The sequence below is a fragment of the Phlebotomus papatasi genome, chromosome 2 (assembly GCF_024763615.1).
Source record: "Phlebotomus papatasi isolate M1 chromosome 2, Ppap_2.1, whole genome shotgun sequence".
Classification (NCBI taxonomy): domain Eukaryota; kingdom Metazoa; phylum Arthropoda; class Insecta; order Diptera; family Psychodidae; genus Phlebotomus; species Phlebotomus papatasi.
This window is the reverse complement of record NC_077223.1, coordinates 7,807,518-7,834,296: the sequence shown is the minus strand read 5'-3', so window position 1 is coordinate 7,834,296 and position 26,779 is coordinate 7,807,518. Positions and strand designations below refer to the sequence as shown.

General features: G+C 35.6%; 1 protein-coding gene across 1 annotated transcript in view; it reads right to left on the bottom strand.

The window, feature by feature from the left end:
• The window catches only part of LOC129803618 (uncharacterized), a 477,859-nt gene that overhangs the window by 248,474 nt on the left and 202,606 nt on the right, over positions 1 to 26,779 (bottom strand). The gene's annotated exons all lie outside the window — the stretch shown is intronic.

Genomic DNA, 26,779 nt, shown 5'->3' with positions numbered 1-26,779 from the left:
ACTAATTTCTTAAAAATCGCCAATCGAATGATACAAAAATACGAAATTTAGGTCGTCACTCTGCTTAAAGTTTTCACTTCACTATTCTCAACTTATAACACGGCGTTGCAGAATTCTTCATTTTATATAAACACTGTGAAATCACCAAGAATAACTCTATTGAATTTTGCAAACTTCAGTGAAAAATATTCCATCTTTTCTGACACATCTGTCTAAAAAGTCTGGAATGTAGAAAAATCTACAGAAAATCGGCAAAATATCTACAAGTATTCGTCAGAGTATGCACCAGGATTCGTCAGTAAATCTGCAAAAATTTCTGACGAATTTTGTCCCAAGCCCAAATAAAATTCGTAGGAATATCTACAGATTTCTCGGCAGATTTTCGGCAGAGGTGTAGATATTTTCTGCAGAAAACTTAAAGATATCTGACGAAATTATTTGACGGGATGTTTTCTGATAAGAATAGATGTTCAAATTTCGTATTCCAAATGATACAGAGTAGGGTGTCAAAAAGTCCTGCCACGACTTCTTAAAGTGTCAATAGGTGCTCCTTTCACCCTATATCCTGTCACGTATTTTAGGGTCGGAGGAACATCTGTTCGACAGGGAAGCCCTATTAACACTTTTGTCAAAATGTTAAAAATTGTTTAATATATCTAGTAAAATAGAAGTAATATAACGTTTTTTCTGTAATATATCTTTTACTATAAACAGAGATGTTTAAATTTCGTATCCCAAATGGTACAGAGTAGGGTGTCAATAGGTGCCCACACGAGTTCTTAAAGTGTCAATAGACGTTCCTTTCACCCTATATTTTATTTAAAAGATTTAGTCACATCTCATAAAATTTTGCTCACACTTCTCAAATTTATGTATTAAATATTTATAATTACACAGAAAAAAAATATTCTGAAAACTGTTTGTAAATTTTTGTGAATTACCACATAAATCTTACGAAATGCTCCTACAATTTATAGCACACTAAAAAGTTCGGAAAAGTTTGTACCTGTTCACAAACATTCTTTGTAACTTAAAAAACTTAACGAGCATTTTTTGTTCCTTTACAAAACATTTGTTCAAATATTTTCATTTATCCTGCAAAATTCTACGAACAAATGACAAAATTTTACAAACAAATATTTGTATTTACTAAAGTCAAGTAAAAAATAATAAGAATACACAGATTGACCTTACTGCTTTTCACTCCTTTACTTTCCTTTACAGGTAAATGAAAGTAAAGGAGTGAAAAGCAGTAAGGTCAATCCGTGCCTTTTTATCGTTTTACAATCCAAAGTGACCGAATTTTCCCAATTAAAAAAATAATTTCCGAAAAAAAAATTCAAAAATCGGTACTTAACCGGTTCATTACCAATGACGACCGATGCAACCGGGTTCGAAATTTCAATACCGTTTTGTTCGTCTGGACTACCTCTAAAACATCCAAAGATCTTTGAAAAAGTTTGAGCCGATTTTGAGAAAAACCAAAAAACCATGGTTTTGGCGGACTTGGAGAAGCTTGGGGGGGGGAAAGAATAATAAAGTTTTTATTGGGGTCATCGAAACCCGGAAGTCGATATCTTTTACCGTTTAAGCTCTATGGCGGTGACAAATGGAAAACAGACGATTATATAACTGCCAAAGAAAGAAACATTTCTTGTAAAACAAAAAAAAAACAGCTGATAAATCACTTTGAATCTCAAAATATTCAAAAATAAGTATAAGGAGCTTTCAAAATTTCAGATGCTCCAAAACAATGGATTCACCTTTTTAACTTCGATTATGCAAGGGTCTTCATATTCAAAATTTTCTTTCCGAAACAGAAATATTGCAATAAGTTTTACCTCAATTCATTTATGTCTATCTTTCGGGATATAAACTCTCCGATTCCTTTTTAAATTTTAATTTATTTATTTTTTAATGAGTAGGTGTGCTATCAACCCTAAGACGGCGATGGTCACAGATCTTACACAAAGCTATATGTACTGCCCTTTCAAGTCATTGATAATCAAATAAATACTAATCAATCCATGAAAGGTTTCTTGATAACACTTTAAGGGACCGTAAAATAAATTAGAAATTGATAAAAAAAAAATGAAAACAAATTACATAAAAAGACTCTGTTGGATTTTCTAAGGCTAGATGTAAGACCTTTTACTGATTTTGTTTATCGGTTTCATTTTTATTGTTGATTTTCGGTCCGCGAAAACTGTCTCGTTGTTAAAGAGTTAAAAAATTATTTTATAAATAAGCTCCCAATAGTAGGCAATTAATATCAAATTCTTTCAATCCGTTTTCACTTAAGCCGGAACTCCCTGTGTTTGTCTTCAATAAAAAATCAAAGTACTTCTCAATTTGCTATAATCGACTGTTTCTCGTAGGATCATACGTTAGAAAAAAAACTAGGTAGTGTGCATAATGAATTTGTGAGCTTTATATAGGAATGCTTTTCAATTAAGTCTCGTCAGTGTGTATTTGGACAAACATTGGCGAATTGTGGCTCTGCAAAATCGCAAAACCGTAAAGTGGCCATTATTGGCTTGTTAAATGGGATTGCATGCGACAGTATAATTGTTGTAAAGGCCCCCCTTTGCGCCCCATGGTAGTGGGAATTTCACCTCTTTGTAGAGGTATGAGTTTGCACAGTGCTCATCGGCTGCATGGGTGATTGCAGGAGCTGCGGGTGGTGAGAATGGGGTGGTCAATTGTGGTAGATTGATAGCCAAAGATGGTAAGGGATGAGGTTTGAAATGCACATCTAATAAATTTGTATTTATACCCCTTTCCCTATGTCTAGTTATGTTCAAAGTGGAACAATCAGCAACCATTCACATGTTCAATTTCTCCTCTCTGGAAGGATTTTCCTACCCCTAAAACTATAGGTCATGATGTGTAATCATTGGCAATGGATGGTACATTTAGTGTTTCACCATTTCAATTGGGTGATATCGAACCACTCTATTTGACCATTCAAACCCACCTTCAGAAACTTCTCTATGTCACCCTAACTTATGATTTTGATCTCTTTTGTGGGTTGGATGATCGATGAGCTTTTGTTCATGAATTCTGAGCTTTTGAAGTTTTCCCAGCAAATTTCTAACATTCATACATTCAGTTAAAACTTTCAGAATATCCTATACAGGATTCGTTTTTTGTTAAAAAAAAATCCCAAAAACTTTTATTCATATGTCAATTTTATCCATATTTCTGCAGAGATCGTATATGGACAAGTTCAACTTGCACTAAATCGTCTTTCGATTTTCTTCCATTTGTGAATGGAAAACTTCCTAAGAGATTTTCGTGGTCTCTTTTTTTTTCTTTCCTCACATACTTCTGCCACCCATAACAATGGCAGATATACACAGAAAAAGTATGGCATTAAAATCACATTTATCAGACATGAAAGGAAGGTTGAAGATACACACAATTTCATGGTATATCCCGAAAGGAAGAATAGAAAAAAAAACCTACAACAAAATATCGTCTTTGGAGAATTCCATGAATTGCATCGAAAAGCTTTCGATATCATCTCTTCTCATCTTGTATGAAAATTCAAGGGGGATACGTGAATCGAAATCCTCGAGAGATCCCACTGGTAATCCATGTGGATTCACTCAAAAGGATGTTTTTGGGTAAATGTTGTCTCCCCACAAAATCATTCTTTTGCAATTCTGACTCAAATCTATTGAGAAATTTTGTCGAGTTTGTGGGAATGTTTGGTGGATTTTGTATGCACCTTGGTGCATCTTGGGACCAAAAAATCTTCTCAATCTTTAGCACTTTCAAGTTGGTAAAACTTTTGATTTTTCACCACAAGTTTTTGGGGATCAATAAGGGTGAGCAAGTAATATTAATTCACATAAAAAAAATCTAAGATTCTTAGACTTTTGTTGAACTTACCCCCGAACAGGTAATCACCATAATCATTGTTTATCTTTGATAGAAGTTCGAACTTACCTGGAATGAAGAAAAGAAAAGCTTTTGTCAGATCAAAAGTTTCATAAGGGTTAGCATGATTTTTGATTGTTTTTTAAAGATATTTTCGCAAGATGCCAAGGAGGCCTAAGAACTGCAAAGGGTGCTATGCACAGAAACCAGCTTACTTATTTATAAATGAATTGCTTATTAAAATTGCCGTTGAAAGTTTAATTTCAAATTAATAATTGTGCCTATACACATAATTTTAGATTTTATTAACTAATAATTTTTTTTATTTATAAAAAAACCTCCTCGAGAAGAGTTTGTTATACTAATTGTCGTCAAATTGGATAGATCGACTTGAAAGCGATCAAAAAAATCCTTGATGAAACACTTTAAGAAATTTTCAATTTTTTATAATAATTATTTGAAAATTATTCAATTCAGTTTCGATTAAATTAATATTTATTTATCATTAAAATACTTCTCTTCTTCCCTTGCGGCCATCGCCGTCTTAGGGTTTCTTCTAACCAACTCTAGAGTGGAAACGACAGAAAGTACCTTCATTCAACCTTCATGTACCTTCTCTGGTTGTATGATTTGCAACATTTGTAATTATCTTGTCGTATCTTTTAGAAAGTATATCGATTTACTACTTACCAATTAAACTAATTCATAAGTTAACAATTCCGAAACCGAGGGTTGCTTAAAAATAGCGCATTTTAGATTGTATTGGCATTAGTCACAAACGTACAGATAAATTCATTCAATCATTTTCAATCGCTCATCCCTATTGGGGTCGCGGGCCCATGACATCCAAATTAGCAGCCCACACTTATCGATCCTCCGCCACTTCAGGAAGATGTTCGGGTACAGATAAATAAAAAAGTATATTCGAGAAATGTTAAATAATGTACGGGTACTTAAACGATTTACTGCCATTTGAATGCTTCAAGGATAACAATTCTAACAATTTCAGGACCTTTCAAAAAATCCTAATTAAAGCAAATCGGTTCAGAAACAGGCCATTGAACCAGAACGTACTTATGCACCCTTAACCGCTGCCATTCACCCTGCACCGCTGATGAAGATCTACCCTCAGTAGATAGGATCAGTATAGGAGCCGATTCGATTGTGCATACGGAATATCTCATCGAGTATTCAGTAGTTATAGCACTCCTCAGAGTCACCACCTCAGCTGAACACTAATTGGTACCACTTGCTTAAAAGAATCTTCGTCAGGACGGGCTTGCACCCTCCAAATCCTCTATAGGCTGAATAGTCCTACTACAAATTTGAAAATGAAAATAATTCTAGGATCTGTTTTCGAAATAAACAAACCCACTACCCCAGCGAGCACAGTTAGCTGAAAAATCAGCGTTTTCAAGATATTTTTTCTAAGTCGATTAGCAAAAATATGCTGATTGGTCAGCAATTCTATATCAAAAATTGCTAACCAATTGCCTCGCGAGTGTCGCTTTAAGGTTAGCAGAACTCAGTTGAAAATAATTATGTTTTCAGCTAAATTGAAATCGGTTAGCATTTGGTGCCGGCTGGGTGTGGCGGCAATGTCCGTTATATACGAACCAGAACGATTTATACCGTTTTCAAATCTCGCAACCCCGAGAGTAAACAATTGCACTGCACAAAGCAATTGGTTAAGGTCGTGTTGCAAGTCAAACAGAGCATGTGGCTTCTAATAGCTCATTTGGTAGAGCACTCATATATAGTTAACGAAAGGTCTCCAGTTCGATCCTGGGTGGAGGCAGGAATTTTTCCCATCTTCATTTCGGAGAAAACTAGATTATTTCAGTGTAATTTGCACTGATTGACGATTCTCTGTGGATACCCAGTAGCGAATCGGCCGCAAAGTTTCACAGTAGCAGAAAAATCCATGGAATTTATCTTCTATTGTTCCGCGTAAATTTCAGTGAAAATAAACGCTATTATTCCGTTTGAAATTCTGCGGAGTTATCAGTTTTTTCTTCGCGTGAATTTCCTTGAAAAAAAATCCGAGGTATTTTCTTGCAATATGTCTGAGAGTATTTCTTAGAAATTGACTCAAAATTTCCTTGGAACATTCCTAGTATAATTTCTTTATTTCCGACTTCGAATCCATGGAAGTAAACGCTAAAATTCCGCACTTGTTTTTCGCCCTAACGCTATAATTCTTGCGAGTTAGACATACTCAAATGTACAATATGGTAGCAATATTTTCTACTCTCCAAGTTCCAAGTTGCCAATTGGCATTGATCCTCCATTTATTTGTGGAAGTTTTTTTTTGTAGAAATCTTCTATGAAAATTCCACGCGATTTTTAAACAATTTTAGTAATTATTTTTCAAAAAAAAAACATTTAAAAAAAAGTCCACTAGAAAAGTCGCGGAATTCCGTAAAATTAAACCGTGGAAGCTTCTAAGGCCGTTGTATGGAAAATTTAATAATAATAATAATAATAATAATCTTTATTCATTAATAGGACTGATAGTCCTCTATACAAAGTAATGCATTAGATGTGCATGAATTACAAATGTATCGCTGTGAGTGAAGAAAATTTCGCGGAGAATTTCGTGGAAATAAAGAGGATTTTTCCGAATTTTAAAAGGGCTGATTGCCGATTATACCGTTAATAATCCATAGGAAAAGACGTGGAAATACTTATCGGAAAAGTCCATGGAAACTCGCGGACATCTCTTATTAGACGGTGCTAATCAGATTTCCGCAAACGTCCATGGATCACTAGGAGGAAATTTAGCGTCAAATTCCTCCTCGGAAACCCATCCGGATTTTGAGCTGTAAAATCCAGGGAACTCCACGTGGCTTTTTAGCGCTACTGCGGACACAACAGAGCAGACTACTGGAAATCCAGTGGAATTGCAGCGGCCGTTGGCTATAAGATGTGTTATGAGCACTTCGCGAGTTAGTGCACTGCGTGTGTACGAGGAGTAAGTACCTTATTTAAAGAAGGCTTACGCAGTTCCGGAATCCGAAAGTCTTTGGAGCACTTCATTATTGACTTATGAGGGGTCATCAAATATCAGAAGTCAATATCTTTTACCGTTTGGCCTCTAGCCGCGTTACAGGCTTTCTAATAAATAAAAGAGATTTCTGCGGAATATTCAGAAACGATACATCAATCATGAGTACTTTACCAGCCGATTCGTTATAGACTAAGCCCGATTCTGCCGGGTTGATAAATCTATTAAATCAGCTGTTTTCTGTTCTCAGAACCCTGTAATCCTTATGGATAGAATATTTACGAAAGTTCATTTACACGGCAATCTTTTTCCGAGAGAGGGCACTGTTCTGTCCCGCAAGGGGCGCAACTGTTCTCAATTTTAAGTTCTCAGTCTTAGTTTAGCCATTGTTTAAGTCAGTACAGTTTTAAAGTTTCTATAGGTAGGGTATCTGACAGATTGTATTGGATTCCGATCTTCAGGTGTTCGTCCGAAGTAGCTTCTATTTCTGAATTTAAAAAAAAAATGCTCCAGAGCTTTCGACCCTTGATATGAGTCTTCCTCAGTGGATCAAGAAGACCCATACCAAGGGGCGAAAGTTTTGAAGAAAATTTTCAAATTTTTCAATTCAGAAAAAGAAGCTGCTTCTGACGAACACCAGAAGATCTGAATCCATTATCGTGATATTTGCTATTCCGTTGTAGTTTGCGCAATTTGTCAGCCCCTGAGGAACACACACTACAAAATGTTCTCACCTTAACAGTGGTTCCACTTGAAAATTTCACCCTCTGTATGCACGACAATGTGCATCCCCGATGGAACGTGAGAGGACTGCGTGTACTTTGCAGCATCTCCTGCCTCAGAATTGATTATTTGCAGAATCGTGCGTTTAGGAGGAATGGCAAATTCTGAAGGAAGTTCCCCGATCGATCCATATTTTTCCCCATTCGCAGTACCCATCCCTTACCCAAAATATGAGATATTTTGTGTGCATATTATGGAAAATCCGAAACAGTTAACAAAATATCTCTTGTCTATGATACACGGATTACGTTTTAATAGACTGCACTACGTGATTTTGTGAGACATCCCTTAGTCAAATTACACACCAACTCCCCCTTACAAATTTCCCTTTATCCAGTGTGAGAGGCAAAATTGTTGGAAATTTTGGGGATGAATTTTGGGTATTGTGGCGTAAAATGTTCTTTGAAATTTTTGTTCTTTCAAAATTTATCTAACATGGAGTGAAAGTGACTCATTTGGAGATTGTTTAAATTCAAGTGTGGCTTCTAACAAACTAATCCAGGTATAAAGCTAATTCAGTCGTTTTGGTACACTCAAAAATTTATATATTTGCTTTGTTATAGGTCATCGGGCTATGAAACTATTAACGAAAATGTATGAACAATTTATTTAATAAGTATTAATTGAAAGTAAAACAAATAATCTTAGAACTATTTTAGCCGAGACACATTAAGGGCTATTATAACATAATAGAGGGAGATTTAATCTCAGGAACGAACCATTGTGGGAAATTCTTCAAGCTCAGGAATTATCAAAGTACAGGGAGATGTATTTCAAAATACCCCGGCTTAAACTGGTCTATTAGGACTAGGACTAAAACTTAGATATTGTTGTGACACGAAATTATCGCAGAACGTGTCTGAAGCTGTCATCTTAAGTTCCCCTCGCTTAAAGGGAAACAAAGGCCAAGAAAATAGGGGGAAGTCGGGCTACTTTGAGTTGTGGGGCTACGATTTTTTCGCATATTTCTAAAGGACACTGGGTTTCAACATGATATAATTTGGATAGACAAAATAATTGCGGATCTAAATAAAATAATTGTAAGGACTAGCTTCATTTAGAAATAGGCGAAAAGGTCGTATAACAATCTAGCTCCACAGCTCAAAGTAGCCCCACCTCCCCCTAAGCCATTTATGCTCATTTACGCTTAAAGTTAAAATTCATGCGAGCAACCAGTATATCAGCGAATGACAATGACCTGCATTGGAGACAAAAAACAAGCTGGGTTGCTCATTGAACGGGTACCGTTGGTAGCCAATCTCGCCATCTCAAGCTCCATGGTTCTTTAGCACACGGTAGCGTGATCTGGCGTTCCTGGATCACCCAGCATCTCCCAGACTTCCATCTTTTTTTTGGTAGCACAACGTGTCATAGAAGAACTTAAGCCTTCCCGCAAGGGTTGTTCGGAACAACCATTATTATTTTTTCTTATACACAGAAAAAAATTTTATAAAAATGCTCGAAAATGTTTGTGAATTTCTATGGAGGACTTACGAAATGCTCGTTAATCGTATAACCCATAAACAAGTTCGTAAAAGTTTGTACTTTTTTTACAAACATTTTTCCTAAAATTATCACTTGACGAGCATTTTTTGTACTTTTACAAACATTTGTTCGTAAATACACAAATAATGCTCGTAAAATTTTGTCATTTATTCGTAAATTTTTGTTTGTCTGACGAACATTTACGAACAAATAACAAATTGTTTCAGTGTTTACAAACATTTACGAAAAAGTACGAAAAATGCTCCCCCCTATACCTCAAAAGTATTTTTGCATAGGTACCGTTTACCGGTTCACAACCGATTCATAAATTACTTAAAATCGTCCAAATTTGCTTATCAAAAAATTGGTTACGTTTCATAATTGGCTTTCGGTCGTATCAGAAATTCCAAAACCTTTCCAAGAAGTCGAAACATTAACCTCTTTAGTTGAGAAATACGTTCTTTAGAGATGGGGTCCGTGGTACAATTGGTAAGAGTGTTCGGCTCTTAAGCGGTGTGACTCCCGGCTCGACTGTCACAGTTGTGAGTTCGAGTCCCGCCCGGTGCAAATGATTGAAGCGTATGGATGGACATTTTGCACGAAACATTGTAATCTGAATAATAAATTTGTAAAATGAACAATGTAGAAAATGGCAATAATAGCCCGGTACATCGAAATAAATAAATAAAAATAAATAACGTTCTTTAGAGCCCTTTTACCCTTTGAACTTGAAAAATCGTTAGGAATGATTCTTGTATGAACGAAATGTATAAAAAAAAACGAAAAATCGTACGACGCGTTTTCGAGCAATTCTAAAAAAATACGGTATTGCGGAAGAAAATGGGGGGCTAATAGGCCCAGGGTAGACTTAAGGGGCCCCTCGAAGATTCCAAGTCTCTATCTCTAACCATTTGGCCTCTAGGTGTGGTAGAAGAGTAAACCTCATTTTTTTTTTTTAGAAATCGTCTGAAACGTGGACATTGGACATATGTTGAAAAAAGTGGTTCCTGGGGGTGGAAGGCGGAAATTTTGGGGAGGTATAATGTCAAGAGAATCACTTTACGATTTTATAGTAACTCCCATCGTTTACAATGCCAATTGGATTAATTAAAAGGTCGAAGGTAGGACTTTAAAATTCCAAATATCCCAATCGTTCCAATCGGTTTCAACAGGTTTTAAATCGGTAATGAACCGTCAATTGAACTTTTGTTGAAAATTCAATTGCTTTTACTTCAATTCAATCTTGTAGTCGTTTGAGGTGAATTTTGAACCGATTGAATTTGGATAAAAGTGCAACTTTTCGAGAACAAAAAGGATTGAATGGGAACCGATCAAATTTTCCTTCGACTTTTTCTCTTTACTTTTAAATTTTTGAAGCACAATTGAGTTATCTGTAGTGGTTATCCTCAAAAAAAAAAAAATGCTGACTTTCAGCAGGGACTGCCAAAAAAAGTAATAAATCTGTCCACTGCAGCAAATATCGATGAGTAAAACCGCATTCTATCAAGCGTACCATCTCAAAGCTCATGTTCAGACACGAAAACAATGCAAAAACTGCCGTGTAACAATTCGATTTTGTCTCTTCCCTTGTTCACGCAGATGAAAACTCGGCTTTTTTTTTTGGAAGGGTTTTCCAAACATCCATCAGGGGAGAAGAGGAACGATGGGAGCTTTTTCGAGGGAGGCCACACTCTGCAGTGGATTGAATTCATTGGGAAATTGCACAAATCTCATGAGGAGTAAAAGAGGAAAACTAGTGGATTTGTGTGTCAATGAAAGAGGAGACACTCTCCTGAATGTGACACCATTTGTTCCTTCATGTGACACACTGAGGTTGGAATTTTTCCCAGGACCATGGAAAAATGTCTAGAGTGCCACTGACTTCCATGTCCAAGAGATATCCTCTCATGTACACAATTTACCCGGAGAAGACACACGGTGCATGCTGAGAAATGTATGGCAATGGGATGTAATCTCATTTCCACCCTCGCGAGTTGAAAGCTCCCAGACATCCAGAGCAAGGTGCAAAAGACATAAATAAGGGAATTGTGTCAATGGCCGGAGAGAAGTTCCATGGAGGAGAGTATGTGCAAAAGATTTAGGGCCAATAAGTTGGAAATCATTTTCTCCCTTTGTTCCGATTACACCATCCACCACACATTCCCCCCCAAAAGTGCCCCTTCCCTACCCTCCCAAACACTTTAAGTGACTTCCTGGGGAATAAAATGGACCACAGTGTAGTTGTGATTTGGTATCCCGTTGTGTGAAATACATTTGATATAGCCGTAAGCTTTTCCGGTGGAAAAAGTTCATGTAGTTCCTTTTATTTTACCATCCATTGGCAGCAAAAATCGATTTAACAACACAGCATAGCATCACTCTCACCTCAATTGAGAGGAAGATGTAATAACAGAAAACATTGATTTTAGGGAAACATTCTACAGTAGAGTTCCTCAAATTTGAACTCCTCAAATTTGAACGACACGGTTGCATTCAAAATGTAAAATATGAGGTTATGTAAAAGAAATTTTGTATGGAGTCTGAATTAGAACTATTTTTCTCTGATGTTTCTTCAATATTGTCGTATTATATTAATTTCCTAAACAAATTCTACCTATTTAACAATAAATTCAATTGACAAAATTCCCTAGTTATTTTCCTTAATTTTGGAAAAGTGAATTTCACATGAAGTCCGTTACGTTTTTGAAAATGTTGTTCAAATTTGCGGAACTCTACTGTAGTAGTATTTTGTAGTATTTTTTCTCAGGCATGTTCTTACCCTTGGTCTAGGTAGAAATTATTCAAGCCCCTCCCGCGATAAAAAAGACCACGCCCTCTTTGAATTTCTGTTGCTGTAAAGGCTTTTCATGGGGGAACTAGGCCTCACTGAAAATCAAGGGGTAATTCTAATCTTGTAACCCGAGCCAATCTGGACAAGGAACCCACGGAGAAACCAGGGAACTCGGGGAACCCAACAAATTTTGTCAAAGTACTGACACGAAACCTGATGATCCATATATTTTTCAAGAAACTCTCGTGAAATCCGTGGAACCCTTACAGATTTCAGAGAGCTCTCAGTGAACCAGGGAACTAGGGAACCGAGGGAACCTTTGCATTGTTCAAGGAATCCGGGGAACTTATACATTCTGTTAAGGAACATACATAGACGGGGAATCTAGGGAACTCACGGTAAACTTGTAGAATCCAGAGGAACTCGAGGAACTCACGGAGAATTCGGGGAACCCATAGATTTTTTCAGGGAACCCGAGGAACCCGGGGAACCCATACATTTTTCAGGAAGCCGGGGAACTCATACATTTCTCAGGGAACCTGAGGAACTCATATAATTTTCAAAGAACCCATATATTCTTCAGGGAACTCTGCAATAACCCGGAGCATCCTTACATTTTTCAGGAACCCGGGGAACCCATATGATTTTCAGGGAATTCAGCAAACCCATACATTTTTCAGGGAACCCGAGGAACCCATGTGTTTTTCAGGGAACCCGTGGAACCCATACATTTTTCAGGGAACCCGAGGAACTCATTCATTTCTCAGGGACCCCGAGAAACCCATACATTTTTCAGGGACCCCGAGGAACCCATACATTTTTCAGGGAACCCGAGGAACCCATGTATTTTCCAGGAACCCGAAGAACCCATATGATTTTCAATGAATTCAGGAAACCCATATATTTTTCAGGGAACTCGAGGAACTCATGCATTTTTCAGGAACCCGGGAAACCCATACATATTTTTCAGAAACCCGTTTAGCCCATACATTTTTGAGGACCCCGAGGAACCCATATATTCTTCAGGGAACCCGAGGAACCCATACATTTTTCAGGGACCCCGAGGAACCCAGGGAACCCATAAGTTTTTCAGAGAACTCAGGGAACTCAGAGAACTCATGCATTTGTTCAGGGAATCGGGAACTCGTGCCACTCTACGTGCTTATGAATAACCCCTTGTGATGCTTGAATCACCTCTTGTTGCAAGTGAGACTTTTAGATGATTATTTTTATACAGGGATGGGGGTTAGGAGTCCAATACTCGAACATCTTTAACACCAGAACAATTCCTGATATGGGAAAGTGGGGCACCTTTGAAAGTGGGGTACCTTTGAAATTGGGATTTTGCTCCTATGTTTAAGTGGAACTGAGTCATATCATAATGTAATTTAGCTTCTCAATCTGTTTGTGCACTGAGAAAAAACGGGGGTGCGATTAACATTTTTTCCTCAGAACTCTAACACTTTTTAGGTGTAAAAATATATCAACATTTTTTAATTTTAACTTTACACCTTTATAAGGGTAAAATTAACATGAAAAAGGGTAACTTTAACCCCTAATACACCTAAAAAGGGTAATATTTACACCGATTTCGGATTAATACTGCAGGGTAAAATAAACATTTTCGGAATGTTATTTTAACTTTTTCGGATTTCTCTCAGTGTGCAGCTAAATTATATCACGATAAGGCACAATTTTATTTAAAAGTAGGTGAAAAATACCAATTTCAAAGGTGCCCCACTTCCCCCTAACCAAAAGGGATTCTTCACTTGCATCATAGAGCGATTACTCTACCACCCGACCCATTGAGTGTCCATATGTGGTAAAATTCTGGTAGAAAAAGTATAAATTAAAGCTAAGTATATCAACCATAAAAAAATTTCCCAAAGCTCACCACTAACCAAAACAACTGGATTTTTGTGCTCAATTGAAAATTTTGAGAGTTCTAAAAGCTCTCAGGGATGATCTTGATAAATCATCTACACATAATTGAGTGGAGTACACAAAAGGGACTTTTTTCCACACCCCATAAATCAATTTTAGATTGTTTACACACCCGCAGAACTTCCCACACCGCCAAATATTAAAAAAAAACTTTTTTCACGACTCACTGAAAACTTGTTCTTTTTTGCGACAAGTGGGGTTTAATTCACTGAAAAACTTTCTCAACTTTTTCTATCACATTCCACCCCCCATTCCTACCACATCTCAATGGCACTCAATTATCGTATCAATCACAATCTTGTGTGACATTTTTGCAGAATGCATGTCAAATGGGAGGCAAATTCAAGATAGGATGTGATTGACAAAAAATCGAGATTTATTTCAATTCAACCCAACCATATCAATTGCTTTTTTTTTGATGAGGGTGTTTTCTGGTGGTTTCACACAATGTCCTACCCCGAGGCGTGTCTATGGAAATTTTTTTCTGCAAGAATGTACTGCCATGAGAGGTCATTCAATTTTAGAGAATTGAATTTTCACCTCGGGAGTTCGATGGTGCTATCTTGTAAAATATCTTTGGGGGATCGGCTGATAGGGTATTCCATCCACTGAGTTCTTTAGGGCGTTGCAGTGCAATATCTGAATTTATTCGCATTAATAACTCAAGTATAATATTCAAGAGGAACAAGACATTCCCTAAAAATGACTAAATATTCTTTATTCCGTTTTCTTAAGCAAGGATAAGATTGTACTATCACAGAACATGAAAAAATTAGATAAAATAAAATAAAACCTAAAGAGGATTCTAACCCAGGACACTCACATTACCAATGTTTTTGTTTTTTCGATCTAGCGGCTAAACGGTAAAACAAATCGTGTGACGGTCTTCGGTGACCCTCCATAAGATTATGTTATTTTTGTGACGTGAAATATTTACAAGGAAATCCCAGAGGCGTCACATAAAATTGCCGGTGGAAAATCCGAATACTTGCCAGTCAAAAGTAACATTTACATCTAACGTAAAATTCATGCGAGCAACTCAAATGTCAGCGAGCTCCCTTCCCCGCAACGCAGAAAAACAGCCGAGGCTATTTCCGTCTCTGCCTGCTCGAGGGTATTTTTACTCGTGTGCTAGACAGATCTACGGCTTAAGTCGTTCAATGGCTTAAGGTTTAACGGCTTAAGTCGAGAGACGGCTTAACGTATTTCGACGACTCAGAATATAAGTCGAACAACTCGATTTTTTACAAAAATCGTTTTAGTCATGTTTTGGATACTTCTTTATATCCTCTACCTTCCCTGTGAATATCATTCTTGAAAGATAATTATTTCCAAAGTTATAAAGATTTTAAATCTCAAAAACCGTATACTCTGTATGTACAATCTCAGCTGTGAATGGCTCTTCTGTAAAATTTGCCAACCGCGAGTTATTCGTTTCTTATTCTGAGCGGTCGATTTATAATCCAAATAATTAGACTACATTCCCTCTCGGCTTAAGCCGTAAGTCTGTCTAGGGTATAAGGCGAGGGGTGAATAAGTAGCTATCAGAGTTAACTGTGAGCGGCGATCGGCAAAATTGTGTCGATCTGGAGCTACAAATCGCCAGGTCGACATTATTTTGCTAAGAGTGCAACAGATCGGTACAATTTGACCATAGAAATCGACAAATCGGCATAATAATTAGCAAAGATCGGCAGATTGGCACGATTTTTCCGAAGAATCGGTAGATTTAAATGTCAGTTAACTTTTATGAAGTACACTCGGTCCCGGCATTATGCCCTTCAGGATTATGCACCTGACGAGATTATGCTCTTAGAATTATGCGAATTTGCCTACCATGTCAAGTCAATTTATGAAATCATTTTCGTAATACAGTAGAGTCTCGCTATAGGTCATCGCTATATAGTCCACAATTTATCGAGCGTTGATTTCAAAACACTGATTTTAAGTTAGGTTATGTTTTTTAGTATGCGACATGCATATTTATTTTAATATTTTTGGCAAACTTTATTAAGTAGTTGCGATAATTGTGATCCACAATGAAGAGAGCAAGGACAAGTACCACAATTGCAAAGAAAGTGAAAGCCGTCGAGCAATTTCAATACTAAAAGTCGTTGATAATTTTAAAAAATTACATGGACTATAGTGCGACCCAAGTGTCAAATTTGAAACCAAATATGGCCTATAGCGAGACTCTACTGTATGCCTGAATGTATACTATTTTGTAACGCGTCAAATTTGAAGACACTATACTTATTTTTCAATATAATTTCATTTATTGAGGTAAAAGTTTTAATTATTCACTGAAAGAAATCCGAAAAAGTTAAAATAACATTCCGGAAAAGTTAATTTTACCCTGCACACAGTAAAAAAAAAACTATAAGGATAATCGTTGGTTTGCTTTTTTACCACGATTATTCTTGTAAAGTTACTCAAATTATGTATTTGAGCGAAACGAGTAATCTAAGAATGTGTAATTTTAATTTCATGTAATCGTAAATTGTGTAATCAATTAAATTATGACATATTGTACTTTTTAAGTAATCTTCTGTTGCTAAAATGCGAAAATAGAGAGAATACTGTAACGAAAGTGTTTTTTAATGTTTCACGGTATCAAATTTCACTTTCTTGTTTTATATTACGTCTTTTTTAACCGTATATCGAAATTAGCGAATAATTACACAGCTGTGTACATTTTGTTACAGATTTCGTGTAACATAGCACAGTTTACAGACAAAATGTATAGAAATTACATGAATGTGTGCCAGTACACACAAATTACACGTTTAATGTAGAATTTACAATGAAAATCATGGTAAAGCAGCCAAAATTTTTTTTACTGTGCAGTATTGATCCAAAATCGATGTAAATATTACCCTTTTTAGGTGTATTGGGGGTTAAAGTTACCCTTTTTATGTCAATTTTACTTTTAAAAAGGTGTAAAAATAACATTAAAAAATGTTGTTATATTTTTACACCTAAAAAGTGTTAAAGTTCTGAGGAAAAAAAAGTTAATCGCACCCTTTATTTCCTAAGTGTTCTAACAATTTATTCAAGAACTCTCGCCAAAGAGTACTGTTTGTTGATGAATTTCTTTTAAACTGTTGAATCTTTTAGATTTGACTACTTTTACTCCGCGGGAAATTCGTTCTACGGCCGTAAAAAAAAATGGCCTACGGGTACGCAAATTTTCTCGATGCATAGAGTCATTTCGAGTTTTTTTTTCAGTCCCGAAAATGTGCATAATTCAGGGACTGTGTGTATCGTGTGTATAGCGCTCAATTAAACTCATGTAACATCATAAATTTCCTACAGACAATTCCAGTGATAAATTTTAATGTAGGGGAAAGTGACCATGCTTGATACGATCCAAGCATAGTTATGACTCATCGCAATATGTTTCAATAGCTGGTGCTAAGCCTCACATTTCCTAAAAAAATTAGGATCCTAGCTCTTTTTTCCTAGTTTCAGGAAGCAAAAATCAAAAATAGGCCCAAAACTGTAATTTCGATACATGATATTTCATAAGTATTTCTTAATTAATGTCGCTGTTCACGAAAACTACTATCATAGGCACATAGAGGGTTCATCAGTACTAATATTTATGTAAAAATATTTTTAATTAGTGGACACTGTTTTTGTGGGTGGTAACAAATTCATAAATTCTACTTGTGTCCATCCTATATTTTAAGAAGAGTCCATGAATGATAATTTTAATGTGGCAACTATATCATTAGATGTGATTATTTCGTAATTACACATATTGCAATCCGCCAATTTTATCGACAATTGACATAATATTCAACCCTTTTGCCTGAATTTTAAGGTTCCAGAATCACATTTTCATGGACTCAAAGTGAAAAAATGGTTTTCGCTAGCGCCCTAATGTCATAAAAACATGGCTTAGAAAAATTACATAAAAGTGATTTTAAAACTAATAACCAGTCATATAAACGATTTAAGCAGATAGATTAGGGTTTCGTCTAAATATTGATGTGCAATTTTTTGTCGAATCTTTGTTGAATTGTCGAATCAATTATTATACAGGAAGGCCCCGGACCCAACTTGTATAAAAATCACTACTGAATTTCCATTTTCTTCTTGAGGAAAATCTAAGGATTTCCAGGAACCATTTGAGGTTGGATTATGAACCTAATAAGTGAGACATTTTTTTGTCATAGTGCAAGAATCGCTTCGGTTTGTGTGTTAATCAGAAAATAATCACAAACCTTGGACATCATTTTACAGTATCAAGCATGGTCACTTTCCCCTACTGTACCTGAAATACTAAGCTTCCAAACTTACCCGGTAGCGCGGCACGAGATCGACAAAATTCGTGTCAAATCGGAAGAATTTGCCGATTTTCCATGAACCGTTGGCGGCACAATTGTCTACCCCTTGGTATAAGGGAGGATTGTGAATTTTCAGGGATTTCAGGCAGATTGCATTAAAGGATAATATAAAATTTAATTTAAAAAAATAATTTGAATAATTTACATCCATAAATTGTTCAATTTGTAACGTTAACCCCCCTCGTATAAAATCTGACAGTTTTGTATTTTTGACAGCTGTCAAAGTACATCATGTTTTAAACATAAACTTAAACGACCACAATGCAATAATTTGTCCACTCCACTACATTTGGATTCAATTGCCAGGATACTAAAAAAAACGCGACAATCTACACTGAAAATTTTATTTATTGCACTTTAAATGCTCCATCAACCACTTCGCTTCACTTTTTTACTTCGCGTAAAAAAGATGACGCATAATTCACTGTAATTTTGTGTTGTGTGGTGTGGAAAATTCATGACATTTTTGCTACAAATGCGATTTAATTTTCTGCACTAATTTTCCCCCAGAAAACTTTGCTATAACATTCGATCAATGGACAAATGCAATTAAACATTGTAAAGTGCTTAAATGGATCATGATAGCGCGTATTGGAATGCGGAGGGATTTGTGGTTGAGGAAAGTGGAAAGCAGTGTATCAGGGGAATGGGCTCAGATCTATCGATTTTAGGTCTCATACTATGTGTATATTGATTGGATTATTGAGACCTCTCCTTGGATAACCCTCAAAATTCCCACACGCATCTCCTCCTCGGAGCTTTACTCATTCCGCACCTCTGAAAGCTTACTCTCACAACTTTTGCCCTAAATAAATAATTGATTCGATTAAAAATTCATCGTTTCAAGTGGATGATTTCCCTTCCATAAATTCTCCAAATTCACTTTGGACATCCCTGGAAAAGTTTCTTTTTTGGCAGTTGGAGTCAGGGGGGCGAGGTCGATAATTTTATTTTAGAAGTACAATTTGGAGGAAAAAAACCCTTTTTCGGACATCAGAGTGTTGGGGCATTTTGGTGGAGCAAAAAAAGAACTGACGTGATGGTGAAAGTACACTGAGAGAAATCCGAAAAAGTTAAAATAACTTTCCGGAAATGTTAATTTTACCCTGCAGTATTGATCCGAAAACGGTGTAAATATTACCCTTTTTAGGTGTATTATGGGTTAAAGTTACCCTTTTTCACGTTAAGTTTAACCTTTAAAATGTGTAATGTTAAAGTTACTCTTTTATATTTTTGAATAATAAGAAACACGGATTTGACCTAGATCCTTCTCCTCCTTTATTACTCGGACAAGTAATTATTCCTTTATTACTCGGAACTTTGTCCGAGTAATAAAGGAGGAGAAGGGTCTAGGTCAAATCCGAGTTTCTTATTATTCAAAAATTAATCTACTGACCGATCATCTAATACCCTTTTATATGTTGATTTTACCCTTAAAAGGTGTAAAATTAACATTAATAAATGTTGATATATTTTTACACCCAAAAAGTGTTAAAGTTATTGTAGCCCTTCCGGACTACTGACGCTTACTCTCAACAGGTGGTGGCCCTCTTTTTGGGATTCGCAGGCTCAGCGTCCGCACTCTGAGCCTTCCCATGACACACTGACTCCACCACAGATGGCGCCAGGGTATCATACCACTCACTCTGAAGCAGGTCAGGGAGGCAACCTTGAGATTGCAATAGGAAGGGTTGCCAACGGCGAGGAATGTAACGACATGATCGCTACTTAACCGTTTGTGGCGGAAAAATCTTCTACATTATGACGAAAAAAAGTTAATCGCAGCCTCTTTTTTTCTCAGTGTAGGAAATAATGTTGCATGAGATGTAGTGAAAATAGAGGGGGTTAACCTCTTCGAAATGATGCTATAAAACGGTTTTCTCGTGCGAGGGTTGAAGTCAAAGAAAAGCCAGTTGGAAAAAAAAAGTCCGCTATCTCCTTTTCCAAAGGAGCACACAAACAATAAAATGCCACATAAACTTCCAGTACATTAATGTATGTCATTTTAATTCTCTCGTGCACGCTTATTTCCCTTCCGGAAAAGCACATCCCCCTCAAACCCCCGCACTGGACTAAAATAAGGTGAATCTCGAGGGGGGGGGTTGATGTATTTTCCCGGAGAAGGTCATATAAAATGATTTAAGTGCTTTTTTTTTGGGTGAAATAGGAAAAGGTTCAATGTCTTGTTAAATCTATGTGAAGTCTGCCCAAAAATGGACATTTTATGAGCTTTTTCACCAACAGGGAGCTTTTTTTTTATGTGTTGCCGCCTTGTGAACGTCTAGACGATAGGGTTTTATGTGAGATAAAGTGAAATTTACGGAAATTCATAAAATTGTCAAGTTTCTTTACAACTCCTCGTGACTTTCTAACTTCTTGCAATCGTCCAAATGAGATTCAACATCTTAGGTACAAAATACCATCACCAAAAGAGACAATCAATCAAATTAAACCAACCACAGAGAGACACACAAATACCCTCTTGGATGATGTTTAATTTCCCAACCAAAAGTCCCTTCAATTTTGAGAGAGAGAATCCAAATGGGGGTCACAGAGAGGATATCAGATCAATTCTGCATACGAGAACATCCTCAATTGATATCTTCTCAGAAGATTGCACAAGCGCAAGATATTTCATCCCCTTTTACCACCCCAAAAGACTTTCCCTCAAAATGTTTGTATGTCTATTGGTCAGAACAGCAAATTTCACTGTCTTATCTCAATACCTCAATAGAATTTACATGCCATTACATTAATGACTATCGCTTGAATCATTTGCTTTGCCATAAACCATGAATTTCAATGCGACTCATCTCCGAATGTTGATTAACATCATTGCTGAGGAAATTGGGAAGGAAATTGCAACACTGCATCAATGTCTTCAAACCAACAAAGATCCTTACCCCTATATGCATGATTTACTCTGCAGTCTATTTGATTATCTTTAGAGGTATATGGGTCCATTTTAGCTTTGATAACATCGACAGATTTACTGATTGATTCATTTGATTACACTTAATCACACATTTATTAAACTTTCCGCTCAATGTGGTTTTGTATCGTTTTCATTTGACGAGCTACAATTGTTACTAAATTTATTTGATATGGTTAACTGGGTTTTCAATAATATTTATTTATTTTAAAATTTATCACATCCCACTATTATGCTATATCATTAATAATACCCGTAGTTAGTCAATAAAGTTTTAATTGAATTTTCTAATGCGATCCTCTCACTGAGAGAAATCCTTAAAAATGTTAATATATTTTCTAAAATACTAGGGGAAAGTACTCTCCCTTCGAACGTTCATGCCTTCGAATAATGTGAATTTTTCTTTTATTTTTCATGAGAGACTTACACATTTCTGTTAAATATTAGTTAGCTTATTATCAATTATTGATTATTATGTGACAATCATGTGGAAATCTCTTAGGAAAAGTAAAAGAAAATCACATTATTCAAAGGCATGCACGTTCGAAGGGAGAGTAGTTTCCCCTATGTAGATAAATTTCCCAAAAAAATCCCTGAAATAATTTTTAAAAAAATACATGTAGAAAAATATTTAATATATTTGGTCACCCTTGTAGAACGTACGACCTATTCGAAACATGTCAACCCAGTCCATGGCCGTATTCCACCACTCCAAATCCTTTATGCCTTTGACACGCCCAAACCTTACCATCTTTATGGGAACTGATAGGTTGCTTTGGGAATCTTTTTATTCTGTAGGGGAAAGTACTGTCCCTTCGAACGTTCATGCCTTCGAATAATGTGCATTTTCTCTTAGTTTTTCTAAGAAACTTACATATTTCTTTTAAATTTCAGTTGGCTTATCATCAATTGTTGATAATTCCGTGATAATTTTGTATATCGCTTAAGAAAAACAATAGAAATTCACATTATTCGAAGGCATGAACGTTCGAAGGGAGAGCACTTTCCCCTAATTGTCCTCAGCAAGGGCCTCTCAATATTCATTTCATACGTTTTTGCATAAAACCACTGAAGACTCTTGGCAAGTTTTTTCCTAAAGACAATTGACTTATCAGTCTGATATATTTCGAAATTGTGCATTAAAACCTATCTAAAAATATATATTTCATAATGCTCGCCGAAATAATACAAGAACTACGAGTAAATTTCTTTAAGACCCGGTGCAAGTCCCGGTGCAAGTCCCGGTGACCTTTTGACATGGAAAAGTGAAAAATAGCACTTGTACTTTTGGCTTCCGGTAGATTTTCGAAAAGGTTTGGCTTGACTTCGGAGTGACTCTTTCCGTACAGAAGTAGATCTTAAAAAATTCGAAAATCTATTTGAAGATCCAAAAAAGAGACTTTCTTACTTCTTAATACTTTCGCAAGGTGGCGGAAGTTACATCCTGTTCGAATTTCGAAGTGCTCAAGTGTCAAAATGTGTCGGTCTTCACATTTTTGTGAGGAAAAAAACAGAACAACGACGTTTACTGTTCTTGCCCCATTATTTAATCACTCCATAATCACTGAGTAACTCCTTTGCCAGCTTTTTAGTATGATATTTCATAAATTTTCCCCACCTTGTTCGAAAATTTAGTATGAAAATTCGAAATTGAATTTGAATTCTTCGAACTTCAACGACTTTTTGTGCAAATAGAGTTCCATTTACCTTTCATCCAAGACACTATTGGAGAATCAAAATCTACTTATGATCGGGCTCACTTTGTCCCTTCGAAAGGATATTACTGAACAGAACCAATGGCTCCGTTCAGTAATAACCTTTCGAAGTTCACGTACTTAAGTGCAAGTTCACGTACTCACCGCTTTAGCGCCGATTGTTCTGCAATTTCGAATTTCGGTGTTCTTGACACTTCAATCGTCAACAATGTCAACAACAGTGCATAAACGTTTGCTGTAGAAAGTGATTTTTTGCGGAATTTCAGGATGACAGAACGTTTGAATTGCAGTTTTCATTAAAATAAATGTCATTTTGATGAACTTGCCCACTTTTGTATGTCAGTTTAAACATTCGACCTTGCAACGGGTTTTTAGGTAAGTCCTCTCTGATACACCTGCGAATCGGTGCAGAAAAAACCTCAAATGGTGAGAGCTTTCAAATTGGGAAGGATATTACTGAACGAGAGGAATGTGTAGTTACCTTAAAGCTCATACCGTTTTCAAATTTCAACAAGAAACACTTGAAACATAATGTAACATAAGGATGAAAATTAAAGACCAGCAACAATTGCAAGGCTTTCTTTCGTCATTTAGATGGATCTAAAACCTTTAGATAAGCTCTTTCTATGTGAAACAAGATTGAATTAAGATTCTTCAGAAATCGCTTAATTCAATTAATTAATTTAGATATAATTTATTCTCAAGATAAAATCAAAATATTAATTCAAGTCACGAATTCGGAGATTTCTAAAGGTATACTTATATATCACTGAATGGATCACAAACTACGCTAACTGCATTCGCTTTGTGTCTACATTGGATTCGTTGCAAAGCCCATGGAGCGATACGTCGCGTCGGTTACAACGAATGGAAACACAAGGCATAATGCATTCAGCACGATTTCTGATCAAAACGACGATATATTACCACCCCTATCTTTTCTAAACAAAAATATGAAGAAATCATTTTCAAGAACTCAGATTCTTGTCTAAAATCGTGCTATCACACTAGGATTTTCATAATTTAATTTTTAATAGAATTGAGCCAACTGAGCATTATAAGATTTCTAGAATTTACTTGAAAATTCTCACAGCCAAGACACATTTTGCAAGAAATTTGCTCAATTTTAAATGGTTCCGCGAAATTTTTGATTGTGAATGACTACGGAAAATGTTAGATAGTCCTTAAAGTGTCATATAAGTCACTTATCTGTTATGCAAAAAAAAACCCCAAGGCCAGAAGAAAGGGTTGTAAGCAAGGGGATCATGAAGAGATTCTCATAGTCTTTTTGAAAATCTGTATGAAGACATCCCATTTGCTATTTCTTGACACAACAATTTCCTTCGAATTGCTTCGGAGGTACTCAGCAAATTACTCCAGATACTGAAGCTTCACTCGCGTACAAGTTTATCACTAATCTCTGTACACAAGCGCCTGGCAAGTTGGCCTTTTATAGGGAGCTATTTGAAGCCAATTCCTAAATTGATCTCGGACTCAGCTCACAGTGCTCCGAGGAAAAAATTTATTTAAACAAAAATTTAGTATATTTATCCCTCCATACCGAAAGGTATCTTATAATTCGGAAAAACTTCTCACTTTTTAAATATTTAGCATAACGATCATGAGTGCAAAAAAATTCCCATACGCATTTGTATGTGAAAGTAAGAAATTGGCTTCAACTTTGAAGGCCACTCGCCGCCCGCCGGTCTGTACATATTTTATTTTTTGCCCACAAATAATAATTAATTACGAGTAAATAAATTTAATAAAAAAATTGAGACAAAAGGCTACTTGTTTAACTGCAGTAAAAATTGAAATTAATGAGCAATTTTAACATTTAAATTGGCTGAATTTGAATATAATTGAGCAACTACATTCATGCTATTTTAGCATGCTTAAACATGTTTTGGTGGGACAAGTAATAGTTTATATCAATAAATAAGTGATAATTTATCAATTCAAATGATTTTTAATGCAAAATAACGCATAGAAACAATTCATCTGAAAATTAAATTGAATTTACAAATTGAAAAAAATCCTAGTGTGATAGCACGGTGAAATTGTGCACTTAAAAGTTAAAGTAAAAGAGTTTAAATTACTTAATTTAAAATTTTTACAATAAACCATTAAAAATATCATTTTATTAGAAATGTAACTATCTAAAAACAAATGTGTCACACAGAATTTAAAACAGGAACAAAAATACGATATTGATCAGAGAATTATCAAACTTTCCGTGTCCGTGTTCAACTTTGTGAAAAAACGTTGTATTTTTCATAGCTTTTCAAGAAGCAAGAGAAAAGCAGAAAACATTTTTTCATCTCTATTCTATTACTTTTTTCTCGTCATTGAAGGACTAAAGCAAATAAAAATCCTTTACTTGCAAAAATTTAAACATCATTTCGCTGAATTAATATTATCAAAAATCGTCTAATTTGTGTATGATATATTACAGAATAATTACGAATAGGGCTAATTTTGCAGTAATATTTTTAAAGAATAATTTCAAAATTACAATTTTAATTTCCTGTAACGTGGTTTATGAAAATCATATTAAAATGACCTCTATATTGAATCAAAATTTTCATGAACAATAATTTAATTATAAATTTTAGTTCAATTTAATTGATTTAAATCCATGGGATTGCAAAATGTACCTATTTTAGATAAAAATCCCATTCACATAAAATCAATTATAAAATTTAATTGATTTGATACGCAATGGAGTCAGGTGGATTTTTTTTTGGTACCCTCAATCACAAGTATTGGAAAAAGCAATTCATTACGATGATTTATGTGAATTGATTGTATTGCATATCCTGTCTCACGCAAGACAGGCTTAATGCAAGGGCCTCTCAATTGGCACAATATTCCGTGCAATGAGGATGTTTATTTATAAATCATCGGACAATGAAAATTACAACCGATGTTAACGATGCATTTAATCATAACACGAAGCAACATCGATGTTTGGAATAGATAAACCAACATGGATGATCCTCCAAAGTACCCCTAGCAAATCAATTCAAGAGTCAATTTGCATTGAAAAGCCCATTGAGGGAACATATCAGTTTTTGGAGTACTTGGCAATAAAATCCAATTTGAAATGAGAACGTGCAATAATATTTATGAGTATGTTTTTTTTAAGTGGTGAAATCTCAAATGATATATAAGTTGAATGTACTTTAGGCACCTCAACAATCGGTAACCCGCAGTAAAGATTATTGTTTACGATGTAGTAATGTGTACAAGTTTATAGTGTATTTATGTAGATTACCCATTGATAAGCAAATTAAGACTTGTTTGTCTTTTTTCTTTATGGATAATAAAAATGTCATTTCACATTAAAATTTAAATTAGCAGAAATACTGAACGTTACAGTGAAATGCTTTCAAACTTGAACTCTAGCATAAATTATTTAAAAAAAAATTGTACAGTAGGGGAAGGCTTTTAGGCTTCGCACATACTGTGGCTTCGAACACTCCATATTTTCCCATATTCCTTAATTAAATCTGACCTCTTTTTTAGGAAAGGAGGAACTTAAGACTAGGTAATAAAATATAGGGGAAAGTACCTGCTTTTAGGGAAATGTAGGCATGATTCGCACAAAGTGAACCTTCAAGAGCTGACTTACCATTTCTCATCTCGTCTCATGACCTTGATAATTATCTATGTTATGCCTAGGAAATGACGAACTGAGCCTAAACAGAAGTAGATTTTGATTCTCCAATAGTGTCTTGGATGAAAGGTAAAGGGAACTCTAACAAAAAGTCGTTGAAGTTCGAAGAATTCAAATTCAATTTCGAATTTTCATACTAAATTTTCGAACAAGGTGGGGAAAATTTATCAAATATTACACTAAAAATCTCACAAAAGAGTTACACA